The 19,378-nt window shown below is 42.9% G+C and overlaps 1 pseudogene; it reads left to right on the forward strand.

The window, feature by feature from the left end:
- The first annotated feature begins 13,591 nt into the window (after positions 1-13,591).
- On the forward strand, positions 13,592-14,758 carry LOC147017505 (uncharacterized; annotated as a pseudogene).
- Positions 14,759-19,378: the final 4,620 nt, after the last annotated feature.

The raw sequence follows: 19,378 nt of genomic DNA on the forward strand, positions 1-19,378 counted from the left end.
AGAGGATTGCCTTCTCAAAGAGGTATTTCCTTTCTTCTCAAACGATTGACACAATGCCAATGGAACTTCACGACAATCTTCATCACCCATGATGTACCAAAGTTTGTTCATGACATTATAAAAATCCGGCTCTCAGGGGATTGTAGGGAGGTAGCCCCCAAAATATGAATTTGCTTTCTTCTTCAAAACTACACATACAATTCCAATGGAACTTGACCACCGTCTTCACTACCCATGATGTAATAAAGTTTCTTCACGACATTAAAAAATTGGGGTTTCAGGGGTTCTATGAGGGGGGGGGTGGGGAGGGTTGCTCCCCAAAATACATATCTGTTTTCTCTTTAGCCACACACACAATTTCGATGATACTTGACCACAACCTTCATCACCAGGGTTTGTTCATGGCATTAAATAAACATCCAGATATATTTACTTTCTTATCTATTATATATTTTGTGGGTCATCTCTGCCCACCAGTATTTGCCTGGTTATCTTATCCAGCCACTACTAGGTGAGCACCCAGGGGTATTGCCCCTATGTTTAATGTCTCTGTGAGGTTCTTTGTCATCAATCCTGTTGGTCCAGCTCTCACTGGTACAACTTTGGCATTTTCAGCTTCCAGGATCTTCTCATTTCATTTCTGAGGTCTTGGTGTTTAGTCATTTTCTTGATTTCTGCATCGTTTAGTTCAAAATCACTGCAATTAACACCACAATAAGCAATGCCTTCTTCTCTTTTTTTGTACCTAAGTATGATATCTGGTCACAATGCTTTGTTTTCAATGTTCACACTCGAAGGGATCATTAGGTCATTCGTGAGCGGTAGGTACTTTCATGTTTTCAGTGATTACTTTTGGTTCATGTTCCCACAAATTTTCTGGAACTGGGACATCAAACTTTTTGCAGATGTGCCAGCAGATTACTTTACAAACTCTGTTGTGTCGTTGTGTGTACAGCTGTTCTGACATGAGTTTGTTTTTGTTTGTGTGTTCAGTCATTGAGCATAACCCATCATTCTCTTTACTAACCCCACCTTCACAACTCACCTTTATCTCTTCTTCTTTTTTTTCTTCATACTCCTCTCATTTCCTCTCTCTCTCTCTCTCTCTCTCTCTCTCTCTCTCTCTCTCTCTCTCTCTCTCTCTCTCTCTCTCTCTCTCTCTCTCTCTCTCTCTCTCTCTCTCTCTCTCTCTCTCTCTCTCTCTCTCTCTCTCTCTCTCTCTCTCTCTCTCTCTCTCTCTCTCTCTCTCTCTCTCTCTCTCTCTCTCTCTCTCTCTCTCTCTCTCTCTCTCTCTCTCTCTCTCTCTCTCTCTCTCTCTGTCTCTCTTACCCCCTCCTCGCACATCCCTCCCTCCCGTATTATAGCAATGTTTGGTGAGGCATTGCTCTCCCCACCCCCCTTCCTCACTTTACCCCCTTCCTCACTTTACTCCCTTCCTAGCATCCCCTCCCTCCTGCCTCCCCCCTACCTCTCACCTCTCTTCCTTTCTCTCCCGTGTAGCAATGGGTTGTATTTGCTTGAGGCATATCTTGATGATGTCGAAGAGTTCCCCTGTCGTTTTTTATGTGTCTATCTCTGTTGAAGCGATGGTTTATATAATAATAGATCATACAAAAAGGGTAAACATCAAAATAATTTTGAATAATTTCAGCGGGCGAGCCACCGCACAGGGGACTGCACGGCAATGCAAGGCAAAACGCAAGCGAGTAAGGCCTGAACTTTGTTCAAGTCGATCGATATATTCAGTGACAATGCGAATACTTTTGCCGTGTATGGCCATGACTTGGAAACAAACAGTCAAGCTGCTTGTATAGCGCTCGCCAAGTGGCTTAAGCACTCGAGTCAGCATTTCAATGAATCGGTTGATACGAAACGGCTGGCTTGTCAAGTGATTCGCGATCGCAGATCGGTCATATAAATATCATTCAACACAGATATCCGGAATGTCAAGCCTTGTCTGAATTGGACAAATGAACACTTTTTTTTAACAATCGTAACTGCTGCTGAGGTCAATTAAGAAGTTTAAATTTTGAAATTCTGCTGAGATTAAGAGATTCTAGAGGTTATTGCATGTGTGGAAATTAAATAAACTCATGAACACGGGTGTCTCAAGGCGTTTATAAACATTGTAATGTATCCAGCGATTCGTTTGTATGATGATCAGGCATTCGATGATACGAGCGAGGAAAGTGGAAAAACAAACAAACTGATGTTTAGAAACCGTTGTGGCCTGTTCCAAGTCAAGGCGTTGTTGAGCAGGCCAAAAAATGGTGAATTAAGACCCCAGCGAGGGACAGTGAGGTGACCAAGGATGAGCCTTGATAAAGGATAATTAAAAAACAGCATTAATTATCTTCAAAAGGGGTGTTTAAATTAACCCAAGCTCTAAATTTTCATTCCTAGACTCCCTTGGAATTCCCTTAATATGCGTGCAAAGTTTCAGGCCACTCTGTTTCTACGCTTGTGGATGCCAGAACGAACAAGGAAACAAGACGGTGCACACTCGGTCATATTATCTAGTCTGATTAAAAAACGAGTTCCCTCACAAGGAACTTCAATGCAGGACGCCATCTATTAGTCCCATCAAATCCTGCAATGTTGCACCAACCTATAGTTATTTGTCTGTGCTCCATCTTATATTAAATGCTGTGTGTCAAGCAAAGAAGCAGCACATACTGGGGGGGGGGGCAAGAATGGGAAGAAACATGCACACATGTTTTTAAGTTTTGGCATGACTCTGTCAGGGTTCGAAACATCGACCTCCCAGACTCCAAGAGGATGCTCCACCATTCCACCACCAATTCGACAGCAAGTTTTTGGAAACGAGGGGGTCATCTTTCATTTGCTTTTAACAAGTCGGTTATAAAGGCATGAGGAACACAAAAAGTGCAGACTATTCCAGGCAAGTGTTTAATAGCGAGCATTGTCCCTTTACTGACAGTGAATAATCTACAAATATTCTATGAATATTCATGCGTGTGATAATTTGCTCTGCAACAGACAGAGCAGCAATGTTAAAAGCAAGCAATTTGGATATTTAAAGGCTATGCAAAATTTGTCATCCTACAAAGCTGCTACAGCAGCTGCTTTAGCTGATAATACTTCATGCCATTTGTTAAAGATCCATGATGGAAGCAAACATCTGGTGGTCAACCTTGTGACTCCAGCAAGAAGGAAATGAATTAGAAGTAATTTTTTTTTAATACTCTGTTGGTGCATTTTGCTGTATCTGCACATTTTGGAAGCACAGGCAGAAGCTTCCCCTCATTAATCGGAAGCTTCGCTGCAGTAATAATCCGTTGAAGGCCCCTCTGCTTTCACCAGTCAACTGCCGTGTGGCAACCGCCATTGATGGGGTTGCAATGCTGGAGACCTCCTTCAATGGCACTGATGGTTTTGCAAGTTGCAACGCACGAGGGGTCGACGTGTACACCTTTTTGTATTTCCTGTTTCTTGTGGGTAGGATGACCATTTGTGTATGCCAGATAATGAGCCATGGTGGCCAAGCTCTCTACCATTGTGCCTCCCATGGACTGGTGAGAGGCTGCTCCATCCAAAAGTTACCTTAGGGCCACGTTTCTCCTGCTTTTATAATCATAGAACGTAAATCATTGCAGGGAACTCATTTGGCCAAGTCACAGGGGGAATGTGCCCCCCATCCCCTCTCCCTCTTCACCCCTCCGCTTCCACCACCATCGGCGATGCTTCGTGCAGTATGCTCTGTCGAGCCTGTGTTGTAAGCCGTGGTGTAGACGGTAACAAATCGCAGTCATTCTGGGCATGTAAAACCTAAATAAAAGGCCATGATTGCGTACTTAGCTCAAGAAACGAACACACAGCAAAACAGAGAGGAAAACCATGACTTTTGACCTGGGACTGCCCTAACCTTGTCCTCTGTCTGTTTTTTCTTGTCTGAGGCCCACCTAACAAGGCATGAGTAATGATAGGGAGTCCTGCACCCCTTGTTTGTCATTATTCTTGTGTCATGGTATACGGCAGCAGTTGGGCGGTCCCAATGGCCTTGCTGCCTCACCAGGGGCATGACGTCTTGTATATCCCACCCGTACCATTTTCCCACCAACTCTCAAGTCTTAATCAGTCTTGAAAGGAAATATGCATTGGACAAGTGAGATTTTGTCACCAACTTGCACACAACAAAGTTGTACTTTAGGCTAGTGAATATATGAAGGGTAATGTATATATTCCTTCAAACAAATCACACCACCAAATACCAGTTGGCAATGATTGCTTGTGGCCACACCATTGTATGTTTGATGTCCGGTGATGTACCTTATACTCAACAGTATGCATACGTGTACATTCCACTTTAGCAAGAGAGTCACAATGTTGTTATGAATTGATTACTCAGAACATTGCTCAAGACCGTAGCATGTCAATAGGTCCGCATTCCAAAAACCTAGACAATCTGCCAGGTTCTATGAAGACTAATGCCAGTTCGGATACCTTTTATGGAGCAGAACAAAAATATCATAGTGAAAAAGGTCGAATCACAGCAATTGCAAAGTAGAAGGACACAGCAGAGGGACATTTGGAGGAAGAATATGCATGGAGAATATTGAGATCAAATATCAGGGGAGTAGAGGGGGGATGCAGTGGTGAAAAAGTTTGATACAAGCTCAAACTCAGCAAAATGAGAATGGTAAAACCCGGGATGAAACAGAAATGGAACAACAACAAAAAGAAAAAAAGACCATGATCAAAGGAGAGGGGAAGCAGGAGCAAAATAATCTCGAAAGGAAGGAGGTGGACTTGAGGAGGGTTAATAATGTAGCAAAGATCATGGGTATGGATGGGTGATGACCTGAGTTGGTGGTGGTGAACAGACATCTTGAAGCCCTGGAGGAAAGAATGAGTTTGAACAGACTGAAGAAGCTAATTTCACAGGTGAGAGAAAGGAGGAACAAATGAGTGGAGACAAGCAGTGATCCTGGACTTTGCGAGTTTCATCAGCAGTAATTGATTACTAGCAGACCACATGTGCATCCAGAAACCTGTGGGATTAGTGGAGGGGGGGGAGTGGCAGAGGTAGGGGAGAGTAGAGAGTGCAAGACAAGAAAGGATGTGGTCGGAGACAATGAGAGAGACCAGCGATGCGAGGGTAAATGCCATGTAGGATGTATTGTAGTATACCAGGTAGGACATACCTTGGATTAAGATTGATGGCAGGTATAGGATACCTTTTATGAAGAGGAATGCCAAGTTTATATGATACCTTGCTTGAAGACATATGCCAGGTAGCATACGTTGTACTCAGACTGATGGCAAGCACAGGATACCTTTTATGAAGATGGATGCCAAGTTTTTATGATACCTTGCTTGAAGACATATGCCAGGTAGCATACCTTGTACTCAGACTGATGGCAAGCATAGGATACCTTTTATGAGGATGGATGCCAGGTTGATACTGTATCTTGCTTGAAGGCATATACCAGGTAGGATACCTTGTACAGCACTAAGACTGAGTGCATCTGTATCATCAGAGTTAATTATGAAATGGGGGCACTGTGGGGCCTACTTGTTAGAGGGTACTCGATTTTCATTGTCTGTATACATATTATGGCTGTTTTGCAATCTCGAATGGGTGAATATATACCTGGTGTTGGCTCAATGGTTAGGGTGGTGGCCTTGGGATCCTTGGATCCTGAGTTCAAATCCCACTTGGCTGTTGAATTAACACCTGATGGGGTTGACACTGCCAATCATCCTTCTGAGGTTGGTGAAATGAGTGCCAGCTTGCTGGAGTGGTGACGTGTCCAGGATTGTGCCCAATAGCCAAGGAGACTGCTTCGGCAGCACCAACGCTCTGAACAGAGTATGGTCCCAATGGGTGGATGGAATAGGCTGGTAGAACTTGATAAACCATGTGTTCAGGAAATCAAACATCCTCTTGAGGCATTTAGATTTTTCTTAAGAAATGTGTAAGTTTTAAGACATTGCTTGCATGCACATTAGGCCACAGTGGACGTTTGAAAAACGGAAATGAGTAATGACCATGATAATATCTCAAACTTTCTGTTATCTCCTTCAACTACATGGCTCACAGACCAACTCACACCAACACGTAAGGTCAAATTCACGGGTAACGTGGGAAAGGAAGTACACGTGTACATAGAAACTGGATTGAACAACAGAGCAGGTTTGTATTATTTAAAGTAAACATGTGTGTACTTGAAGTTGACGACTCTCTGCGAGTAAACTCAAAGCACAATTCCTACCTTCTCATAATTCCCATCTCTGTACAATGCGCCGTGGTGAGTGAAATCCCTTTTTAAAATGGGTTCAACCATTTCAAAGGTCTTTTCGTTTTCTACTTCCATGCTTTGGATGCTCAGAGAATACGAGGGAGGGATTGGGATTCTTTTTTTTTTTCCTGATACCAATATTGATTATTATTGGGATTGCAAACGGCAAGCGAGAAGCGTATTCGTATTGTTAACCTCCGCCATCGAAGATCGGAGGTTACTGTTTTCACCCCTTTCTGTTTGTTTGTTTGTTTGTGAACAGTATTACGGAAAAACTCCTCGACGGATTTCGACGAAACTTGGTGGGCGGGGGGGGGGGGAGATTAGGTATGGTCCAATGATCACGCCATTAGATTTTGGACTTCGTCCAAAATCCAATATGGCCGCTATGGCGGCCATTTTGAAAAAATATTAGAATTTTTTTTTTGCATTTCTATATGTTTTAAGTGATTTCCAACGCCCCCCCCAAAAAAAAAAAATTTGTTCGAGAAAAAAAAAATTTTTGCAACTTTTTTTTCAACAAAATTTCGATTTTTTTTTTTTTGCATTTCTACATGTTAGTAGTGATTTCCAACAAAAAAACATGCCAAAATTATAATTGCGGCTGATTTTAGAACTTCAGGTGGATATGCCCACGTAAAATCAATTTCTGTCTCAAGGAATCCAGTTATGACGAATGAATTGAGTATGTAAAAGTTAAAAGTAAAAGGGAAAGTCGCAAACTATAACTCTGTGAGCACTGTTGACGACAAATTGAATGAATAGGATATCAGGTTCACTTGAGTGACCTAGCAGTATTGGCGGCGGAGGTTTTTCACTTTACCGAGTGCTCCCCCTCTAGTTCATGCTGGGATTATTATTATTAATATTATTATGCACACATCCATCCGAGGGACGGCACACACATTGATGAATCACCGGGATGGCAGTTTAGAGCTGGGTCGAGATTCAAACCCAGGCGACACAGCTTCGAGGCGAGTGTGCATGCCTCTAGTCTAAGCCATCCTGCCAGCCCATAAACCAAGTGCATATCCTTCACTGAATCTCATTGGCTTGGTAGCCAGCTTGGATTTATGATCATTTTTTTTTTCAAAGATCTTCTACAGAACCGCTGAACCAGTCGATTATGGAACCTTGCAGACATCATCAATGGTCCAAAGGTGCTTCAATTTTGCAAGGTCAAACTAGTTTGTAAAAAAAAAACAATAAAAGTGGCCAGCACAGGCCGATCAAAATTGGCATTTTTTGACGTTAGGAAGTTGATGGAGAAAACTGCTGTATATAAGTTATAGGCAATAGCGAATTTGATTTGAACAAACTTTTAACTGCACTGTATATTGTGAAACTTTCTCAGCAACCACAATCGTGTCCAGAGCAACCGAGAAACGAATGGCAACTTTGACAAGAGGAAAACAAAACCCAGCTTTTTAGAGGCTTGTCTTTATGTTAGCTTCAGAAATTCGAAATTTGAAGATGTCTCATCATTCCTTCATTAAATATACTGTATGTGTTGCTGATTGCAGGCCCTGATAGTTGGTGAAAACTATAGTTTATTATTACCAACATTATTATGAATGTTTATTATGGCTTGCATAATAGCCTGTGCACTCATCTCTGAGCTGTCTAACCTGGGTTCGAATTGTGACCCAGCTATAAGCTGTCACTCTAGTTTTTCTCCTGCAAGGTGAGGCATCAATGTGTGTGTGCTGTCCATTGGATGGGCATTAAGCCAGAGGATTCATCTGCCAGCAATGATCATTGGTGGATGTTAAAGATCCCACAGTGTCTTTTGCCGAGAATAAGTGAGCTATCTCTGGCACCATGAACAGCTGAGCAGCTGGTTCGTGAAAGACTTGGGCCAAATGCGTTCCCAGGCCAACTTGACAATAACATGGGAATAATTGGTGCCATTAACGAAGTATTATTATTAATATTACTAATTATGCTATTTGGTGATATTGAATGCTCGTCTACCATGAAATGTATCGTGTTAAATATATATCAATGCATATATTCTCCTTACACCAGAAAGTAGATGGGCACTGGCATTGCCAGGTGCCACCGCCAAATGAAACTTCATGATTGCCAAATGCCAATGTGACACTCCTACAAGACCAGACGTGAAACCTTACATGAGTTTTGAATTGTACACAGATGTCTTTGACGCATCTATTGTGCAGTCTTCATGCTTAAGAATGATCCCGACCATATACTGTGTTCTTTGGCCTACTTTGACAAAGAAGAATCGGTAAGGATCCATGTTCGCATTCAGTCACCGTTTACTTGCCAGATTCTTTACGTTTACAGCTGCCAAGATAAGACGGTGATTCTTTGGATGGGACGAATGCACGAATGCGCATGAAAGTTGATGAACCAAACGATTCCATAATATCCTCCACGAACAGAGACCCACACAGTGACCGCATGACCGCTAATGTGCCGCATTGCGCAAGCACAGCGCTGGATGCGTGAGCAACAGCACGAAATACGGAATGTTTTGGATTTTCCAAGAAAGACTTTTGGGGTCGACTATACTCGGGGGGCTCTAGCCCACTCCCATCGCACCCGAGCCTTCATCTTGGCCATAAATTGAAAGTCGAACATGAAAAATAGAAGTCCTGCTCTGACAATAATAAAGCACCGGCGCCTCCCATTAATCTCGCTCACTTGACGCCTGCCAGCCGCAGTGGGTTTAACTAATGCCCAGGTTTGCATGTAGAGAGACCAGACCCCTTTCCGAAAGATGGACCAGGAGGGTGCACCGGGGATTTTCAGGTGCTAACATGAGAGATGCACAACAACAGATATCATCACAACTTTGCTCAAACAAAAGCCCCGCAAAAGAGACAGGTTGGCACAGAGTGCTACATAATCATAGTTACTGTTTGTTTGTTTTTCAAATACTTTTGTTTGTTTCCTTTAAAGATCTCCACCTGAGCAAAAAGAAAACTCCCTTTTTGTGGCAGTGGATTTGGATCGATCCTCTTGGAGGAAATATAATTTGGCAAATTTGGTCACGTTTATTACAGCACTTTACCACGGCTATAACCTTCTGAGTTCTTTCAGTACGAAGCTCCTTCTGGAAGAGGAAACTCATTTCTCAGGCTGAACCCCCCCCCACCAAAAAAAGGAAAAACAAAAAGAAAACAATCCCAGGAAGATACGGTCATTGCTCAAAAACAAACTGCATTTCATTTTAATTCGCTCTTTCATGATTTCTCATTTTCACTGAAAATTCTTATATATATATATATATATATATATATATATATATATATATATATATATATATATATATATATATATACACACACACATATACTAAGTTTTTTATTTCCTAATTCAACTGAAAAATTTTGCATCTTGCAGGTTTTGGAAAAATTCCCTTTTTCCTCCGTCGTTTATGTCAATCGCTCGGAAACCAATGACTTGCACGCACTTCCATGTTATTGACTCACCTGTCTGATGACATTTGGATCTGGTCCAGAACTCTTGTGCTTTGAAAAGAAAGTGCCATAATCACTAACAGACTCGAAGCGATTCCAATGCACACAATGCTTCATGCCCAGTCACTTTGGGAAGCTGATAAATATATACATATAGAACAGTATCTACATTAGGGACGTATAGACTGAGGATCCAGATCCAACAAGCAAGGTGTGCTTATGGAAGGGGCATCTTTCAAATATTGTTGTCATTACATTTATAAAAAGCTGAAAAGACGACCTATATATGTGGTCAAGTATATATATATATATATATATATATATATATATATATATATATATATATATATATATATATATATGTATAATATATAATTTTTATATTGTATATTGTTATGTTTGTTATAAAGGAGGCAAGAGTTAGATGAGGCCTTAGATACTGTATAGTGGTGTTTAGTTTTCGAACTTCATATGCTGTGTTCAGTGTTTGTTTACAGCAAGGAGTCTGTTAAATTTTGCCTGTGAAGGAGACAGAAGGTTATGCTTTTCTTAATAGCTAAGTTTAGGGGTATTATCATGTCATGTTCTCCTCTGTGATCTCAGGCAGCTTCAGGAGCAGGGTGACGTCACTCCAATCGCCCTGCCCAGCCAGTTAAAGATGGAGGGAGTTAAGTCCTCCCGGCCTCTGTCTGTCAAAGTGTGGAGCGAGGATTGATGGAAGACCTCGGCATGGAGAATGGTCGGAGGCCACAGGGCGGAGATGAGTACAAGCTCCTGCTCCTTTGATGTTCGGGGAGAAGGAAGGAAGAAGTGGACAGAGGTGATTCTTGCTCAGGTGGTGCATTTCTCTGCTGTTGTGAGGTGTGGCCATCCTGACCGTGCGTACTTCTTCTGCCCGCTGTGACCTCTCCCACCTGCTACCTTCACCTGGGGCTATCTTCTCCCACTTGCCACATGTTCTGCTGTGGTCACAGGTCGATCGAAGACAGGCATATACTTTAACCATTGCCCGTGTAGTTTTGGTTTTATATTGTGTGTATTGTTTTGCATACAGTGGAGTTGTGCAAGAAATTCTTTATTCTGCAAGGAACGGTATACCTCTTGTTGTGGCCATTTTGTCGAGCGACCAATTAGGTTCATTTGGGGTCCCTGGAGAGTTAAATCATTGTAATTTTGATAAATGCTGTGGGATAGCCCCAATGGTTCACAGGCCTGTGCCAACCACTCAATACAGACCAATGCAGAATAGTTTTGGTCATCTTTGGGTTTTGGGCCTAGGGTGCGGCGGCAGCCATTGAGAGTTGTTGAGATCTGTCCCGAAACATTTTGTTTCCAGGAGTGGGATTTGATCCTGATCTCTAAAATGATTAAACTTGAATTTTTATTGTGTGGATGAGCACAATTGGTTTATTTTATATTTAAAAGACTTTTCTTTGTCTGTAACATGGACGAAAATGTGGACGAGCAGGCTGCACTTCATATGGAACATGAGGTTGATAGGTTTAGCAGTGAGAAGTAGCTTCAGGTAGGAACCTTCCCCATCCAGAGTTCCTGCACTCGGAGAAGCCCTTCCTCCATGGGCTCATTAACTGTCACACAAGGGGATATGGCGATGGTGCTTCAGGCCTTAATGTCGATGAAGGAAAACATGGAAGTGAAATGCACAGAAATTGATCTAAACATGGAAGTGAAATGAGCTGAAATGAAACAGACCATTGCCAAGTAAGAACTAGAATGGCACTCTGTAGAGCGCATACCTCCGCCAGGCTGAACAGTTTACATTTTGTATCCCACTGATTGGCTGGATCTGCATCTGGACCTGAACCAAAATCTAATGACTAATATGATTCTTCTTGTCACCAATCCAACTCATCGACCAAGTTTTATCGTAACCTGCCCACAACTTTGGGAAATGTCGTGCGACATTATATTGTTTTTGGCCTCTCAATTGTGAAGAATCACTTGAAAAAAGTTTCGTATCCAGATCCGGATCTTGACCAAAATTCTCTACTTATCTTCCTCCTCTTCTTCTTCTTATCCACATAACATGGTGACATGATAAGATTTCCCATGCTCTCGATTGGTCATAGCAGTGACTAAATCGATGACGAGGGATATCATTTATTTCAGAGATTCGTGAACTGTTTCTTCTCGAAATAGCAGAACCCCAATGATTAATTATGGGCATGGTTATTTAAAAAGAAAACAGGATCATAAAACCACGTGGGCTTGGTTATATGATTATTTTTTAGTGGTGTTATTCAACACCACAAAAAATAATTGTGCTTTCATTCATGGCCGGAAATAAGCCATAAATCGGATATAAAATTGTGGTTGTGCACCACAGTTGGAATATTGACCTTTTCTCCGTTATAAAATCCTATTCTCTTTTTTTAGGAAGGCACGTATGGGCTTGATTAAAGCTTACTAATATTGTTTATTCGACATATGATTAGATTCTTCGGGGTACCTCATCGTGATTAACACTCGACCCAAACAAAGCCAATGGAAATCTGACGCAACAATGCCGGACAGTGTATAATCAGCAGAGGCCTACAGACCTAATGTGTTCGGCCTACCAGAAAACCAAGATGGCGGCCATATCATTTTGTCTGGCTGCTATGGTGGGTGGAGTCAATCGGGAGATGTGGGTGTGGTCCGGCAGCTGTCCGACCAATGGGTGCGCATTCCAAAAATCGATCGCCAACAAGATCCACAACAACAACAACAATAGCTGCAACAACAACAACAACAACCATGTGGAGTTCTTGTCGACCTGTGTCACATCGCAGGTACAAACGTAATGAAGCTGCGTATGTATGAAGCCTTCAAACTCATTGGCTGGAGAGCTGGCTTGACTCCACCCACAACTGCCAGGAATAAAAATCATGCTTCTGCCATGTTGGTTTTCTGGTAAACCTGTAAGATGTCTTTGGAAGTCTCATATTCACAGTTTGAATTATCTGAGCGATCTCACCACGATGCACATAAGCAGTAGGGATAGTTTTGCTTCATGTGAATAACCCGGATGTTATTTGTATTTTTTTTCCGGGAGCAATCAAGGCAGAAATCTAGTCAATACCGTGCCCAAATAAAGGGATGAGTAATTTGTATAATAAATGAAGGTTTTGTAAATGTAATTATCCCAAGTTCTCAAGGCTGAATAGTGTGAGTGTATCGTGTAGCACTCACTATTCCTGGCAGGGCCAGATTTAGACATGTGGTGGCCCCTGGGCAGTCTTCAGTAGTGGAGGCCCACCCTACCTTAGAATACTAAAAAGGTAACAAGACGTATTTACAGTCATCCATAAAGTATATTTTTCAAGAACAAAGAATCTGAACTTCTATATAAAATAGAGAATGAGATAAGATGAATGTCTTATATTTGTTCCACTACCAACTACCTTTCAGGAACTCACAAATACATTTTTCCTTACAATTTTTTTTTCATGAAATATGTGGAGGCCCCCTGGTTGTGGAGGCCCCTGGGCAACTGCCCAGCTTGCCCATGCCTAAATCCGGTCCTGATTCCTGGTGGTAGTGGCGATTACAATTAATAAAGTTATACATTTGTTTCTGACTCCTTGAATCTGTACCATGTAGTCGGAAAAAGTTGACAAAAGTAACATCTGCATCACCCGTGATCATCAGTCCAAAATCCATGCTGATAACGATGGATGTCAATGGATCGTGTTTCGTTTTTCATGAATTTTTATCGGCAACTGGAAGGGTGCTTCCAAAATGGAAGCTGTTGCACATCCAGTGAGTATGTATCTACGTTAATCACAGACATTCCCAAAGGGATATCTACTGTCTTCTCAGGATGTTGCCTCATTGGTGGCTGTTATGAAAGACATGATGGCGGCTATGTGGCAACGTGCCATGGCCGATCAACAAAAGGTGATGGATATGCAGCAATATGCCATGCTGAAATAGCAACAGGCCGTGGCTGATCAACAACAGGTCGTGGCTGATCAACAACAGTCAGTGGCTGATCAACAACAGTCAGTGGCTGATCAACAACAGGCAATGGCTGATCAACAACAGGCCGTGGCTGATCAACAAAAGGTGATGGATATGCAGCAATATGCCATGCTGAACCAGCAACAGGCAGTGGCTGATCAACAACAGTCAGTGGCTGATCAACAACAGGTCATGGCTGATCAACAACAGGCAGTGGCTGATCAGCAACAGGTCATGGCTGATCAACAACAGGTCATGGCTGATCAACAATAGTCAGTGGCTGATCAACAACAGGCAATGGCTGATCAACAGCAGGCAGTGGTTGATCAACAACAGGCAGTAGCTGATCAACAACAGGCAGTGGCTGATCAACAACAGGCAGTGGCTGATCAACAACAGGCAATGGCTGATCAACAACAGGCAATGGCTGATCAACAACAGGTCATGGCTGATCAACAGGTCATGGCTGATCAACAATAGTCAGTGGCTGATCAACAACAGGCAATGGCTGATCAACAACAGGCCGTGGCTGATCAACAAAAGGTGATGGATATGCAGCAATATGCCATGCTGAACCAGCAACAGGCAGTGGCTGATCAACAACAGTCAGTGGCTGATCAACAACAGTCAGTGGCTGATCAACAACAGGCAGTGGCTGATCAGCAACAGGTCATGGCTGATCAACAACAGGTCATGGCTGATCAACAATAGTCAGTGGCTGATCAACAACAGGCAATGGCTGATCAACAGCAGGCAGTGGTTGATCAACAACAGGCAGTAGCTGATCAACAACAGGCAGTGGCTGATCAACAACAGGCAGTGGCTGATCAACAACAGGTACATATGGAGGAAATTAAACTGTTATGTGAGGCTATAGCTGGCCATCAGCCCACTGGGTATGTTGACACTGGTGAGGATGGTATTCGGGATCATCAAAACATCCCAGAGACACAACCTGTATCTATTTCAAAACTATCGGTTAAACAACCACCAGTCTTATCCAAGTCAACGACCTTGCGGGATTTCAAGGTGTGGAGGGATCAATGGGATGATTATTCTCTTATCACACATCTCAATAGTATGTGATGTCATGAGCAATTAGCAACTCTCTGGAAATGTCTAACAATGGGCATGAGGTCAATCCGAAAGAATGCCATTGAGATCGATTTCACATCGGTCACACTTTCCATCAAGAATGTACTCGCCAGTATTGAAACAAATCTATGAGGACAGCACCACATCATCCACAATGCGGTTGCTTTTCATAAGTGACACCAGGGGGGTGGAGAGACCTTCGACTAATTTTATTGTGCACCAAAAGTGATTGTTGCCAATTGTGATCTGTCATCTATGACTGTAAAACAACAATTTGTGATTCAGATCTTCACTGGCATATTTGATTCAGAGGTGCATCATAAACTTATGGCTGAGAGAGATCTCACACTGCAACGTACTCTGGACATACATCACAGCGAGGAAGCCAGCAGGAATGCTGATGATATGATGTCTGGACATCAGTCCCGAGCTGTCATCACGAAGAACTCTCGTCGACCATTTTGTCATCACAGTCAGTCCCGCTCCGAGAACACCAAAAGTGGAAAATGTGGGGGCAATGCCCCAGTAACTCAAAGTGCTGCCCTGCTCAAGACAAGAAGTGCCAGAAGTGCGGCACCTTGGGTCACTTCGCTCGTGTATGTCGAAAATCAAAAGTTGACAAACATGCGTGGAAGATGAAACAGCACAATGACAAGTAATCGCCAGCTGTCCAGTGGTTTGTTCAGCTCCAGCTGTTCGGCAGAGGCAGACAAAACGTGGACCCTCCCTCCTGTAATTTGTCTAAAGCCACCACCATTCCTCCCCTGTTAATCTCTTAAATTGTTTGCCTTTGTAATCTGTCGATGTGTTTCTTTCACAAATGATTCTGAGAGCTCTGTAAACCAGAGAACACCACCCCTCCCCCACACCCAAGAAGGCAATTTTTCATGCAAGATCTTTACCTTTTTCCACTACATTCTCTTTTGTCCTTCAGTTCAAACTTGGGCACCATTGTTAATGGTCCATGATAAAACAACAAAAGGCTTGTGATGCAAGATATCCAACCAGTGGACGCAAAACAAAGACTCACAACTCAAGTCAAAAATCATGCTTGGTTGGAATTGAGCCCCATAATAACTAAATTTGTACATAAAGAGGTTACCCACGATTAAGCGAATAAGAGGTGTGTGCGTGTGTGTGTGTGTGTGTGTGTGTGTGCGTGCGTGCGTGTGTGTGTGAAGCCTTTCCTTTGATTTCTCTGCAGGTATGTGTGTCCTGCATACATCGAAACATCATGGTAAAATAAAAAACGCCCAGGCCCATCAATTCCTAAGAAAGCAATTCCTAAGGAAGCCCAGATCAATTCCTAAAGAAGTACGTACAACCCCCATCCTCTATTTATGTACATGTACGTACATCTAAAAATCGTAGACAAAGACGACAACATGAGATCGAGGAGAATCTGACCTCAAATTAGGAAATGAGGTAATTTGGCCCAACATTGCTGTGGTGCACTTCTGAGTTAATTTTTGCCCCAGCTTTAAACATTAATCTCTATGATGGTTTTCTAAAATCTCTAAGATCCCAATCTTGATTGGGTGACCCAACCTGTACATATATATATATATATATATATATATATATATATATATATATATATATATATATATATATATATATATATATGTGTGTTTGTGTGTGTGTATGTGTATTGTTATCAACACATTGTATTCCGCATCAGCATGCACGCAAGCTGTCGCACTTTCTTTTGACGTTGGATTCTGGTCGGCAGAAGGAAATAACAGAGTGACTAACTGCAGAATATAAGGACTAAGGGGTCTCATGAGAGCTGAAGTTAATGTTACAATTTTCTGCGGTGAAGGATTTAGCTCGGATGTATGCGGCGACCGCATGGTGTATGTTGAAAATGCGCTTTTCTCCATATACATGCGAGGCCACGCGGAGCGAGCCCTAAAAGATGTACGGGCCTCTTTACGACGACAAAATGAAACTTTCTAAATCTCTCGGCCATCCGAGTGTTTGAATGCCCCGAGTGACAGAGAGCTGTGCCGCAGTTACGGATAGCTGTCACGATGCTGCAATTCTGCCATCGGAGCGCAGCAAATGGCCCAGGAATCTCCCCCGGGGCCGCTGTGCCACTGCTCGCAATTATTGACAGACCCGAAGGTATCGACAGTTCGGGGCAGCGAGGAAAATTGAGGTCTGATGTGACATACTGCAGCTGGGCAGGTGCCATTAATATTCTTGACAGGGGCTGGGCTCTGCACTGTGCGAGCAAAAAGGAAGTGTTTATAGGAGTCCTGAGTGTGCAAGGAAGGAAGAGGAAGAAAGAGAGATAGATAAGGGTCGGGTGGGGGAATCGAGTTCTGGGTGGGTGGAAGGTTTCCTAGAGTTTCTCCATCCTACCCCCACTCATCCCCCCCCCCCAACCCCCCTCTGCATGGTAAAATGCGAGGATGTGCAACGCGGATTCTCGGGGTCTTGTGAGTGATAGGCGCGTATTTGAGCGTCCCTGGTCGCTGTCACATTGCAGACACGATGCGGAGCGGAGCGGTCAAATAACCTCGCGGAAAAGGACGGCACAATCTTTTTCTAATTACACTTAGAGTAAAACTCAATTGTAGTTTCGCTTTAATGGACTGACAGCGGCGGGAGAGAAACAGATCATGGCATGTATTATGTATGATATTATTTTGCTCTGTATGATGAAAATGCACGTCCATCAGACGGCTGCCATTAAAGAAATAGCAGGTGATAACATTGAGTGTTTCACCGGGAGGGAATAGCATTAGGCGCAGTGATGATGCACTGGATGTCACGAGTAATGCCCGTGTCCGTTGGTTCGGCTCCGCGATGCTCAGGGCAAGCTACCTTCGACAGAGCAATGCGGGAATGTCAGAACTGCGATGCCTCGCACCGCCCTGGCGATGATGGAAATGGATGGATTCGTTCGCTCTCCCGAGATGTAAGGCGAACCTGCGAGATTTTCTTGTCGTTGTTGGAGATGCCGCGGTGTTTTTGATGTGTCGATCAGAAAACAATCAAACAAACAAAAAAACTGATCAGTGACCGCATTGGCTGGAGACCAAGTCCGATCAGTGACCGCACGAGACCAAGGAGACCGAGGCTAACCGGTCCAAGTCCCTTCCGACGGATTAACACCAACCCACCCCCCCCCGTGGTGGTCGCTTGGTAATTCTGGTCTACAAAGCTCACTGGCCGTGGGACTTGGACACAAATAATTGACAACAATGGAGGAATTATGTTACAAACTATTGGTTACTTGCTTAATGAGTGATCAATTCCTAAAGAAGATTACGTTTTGTTGAATGTCCGATTTCAGTAATAGGCATTCCAAAAGCGCAGGCACAACCATGTTCGCGACGACACCGTGTTTACTCAATCAAGGGACAAATTATTTGCATTCTCTGAGACAGACGTGTAAGCGACTACAATGTCTGGAAAGAGGTGCAGGAAGCAAATTATTCTGGAGGGGGGGGGGTTGGGGGTGGGCAGTTACAAGGGGAGGTGGTTTACATATAATTACCTCTGCCACCAAAGGTGAACGGAGATTTTTTTTCACTCATGTCTGTCTGTCTGTCTGTCTGTCTGTTTTTTCACTCCTGTCTGTCTATCTGTTTGACTGTGAGCAGGATATCTCAATAAGTTGTAGATGGATTTGGATGAAATTTGGTGATGACGCTGGGTGTGTGACAAGGACGAATTGATAATATGTTGGTGACTATCCAGATCCGGATGGTAGGATTTTTTAAAAAGTGATTCTATACCATTAGTGGGGCAACTTAGCATAACAATTGTGCATTTTGTGAGGAAAGCACCAAATTTGGCACACTAGTAGCCTAACATATTATGAACAGACTTGGATATTGGGCCATCTCAAATTCAGCCGCCGATGGCTATGGCAGCCATTTTTCACTGCCATCAAAAATTTTGAGATGGCCCAATATCCAAATCTGTTCATAATATGATAGGCTACTAGTGTGCCAAATTTGGTGCTTTCCTCACGAAATGCACAATTGTTATGCTATATTTAGCTAAGTTGCCCCACTACATTGAGAGATAAGGCCAAAAACTATGTACATCTCAATATCTCAAAAAAAATTATGGACGGATTCAGACGACACTTGGAGGACACATTTGATATCTCACCTGGATGAATCAGCTTGATTTTGGTGAAGATCTGAATCCGGATCAGGATACGAGAAATTTTAATGACCTCTGGCGCGGAAGGTGGAAGGAGGTTATGTTTTAATCCCAGTCTGTTTGTCTGTCTTTTTGATACCTGCGAAAATTCAAGATTTTTCAAATATACTGGTTGATCTTGTGTATTATTCTGTCTCTCTGTCTGTCTGTTTGTATGTCAATCGCCTACAGGTCACAAATTTATACTGATCTTCACGAAACTTCACGACATGGTAAGAGTTCGTCATAAGCAAGAAGCCTATTGTTTTTGAGGTGAAAAGGTCAACATATGCCAAAGGTCAACAACATAGGCAGAATTTCTAAAATCCTCAATTTTCATCCCTTTGACTTGAAATTTGAAGAGAATTTGCATATCAGGTCACTGAATTCAACCACCCATTATTTTTTGAGGTCAACTTCGGCCAAAAGGTCAACATGGGCCGAATT

This window comes from Eptatretus burgeri, chromosome 11 (assembly GCF_056783735.1).
Source record: "Eptatretus burgeri isolate ZD-2024b chromosome 11, Ebu_testis_v1, whole genome shotgun sequence".
Lineage (NCBI taxonomy): Eukaryota > Metazoa > Chordata > Myxini > Myxiniformes > Myxinidae > Eptatretus > Eptatretus burgeri.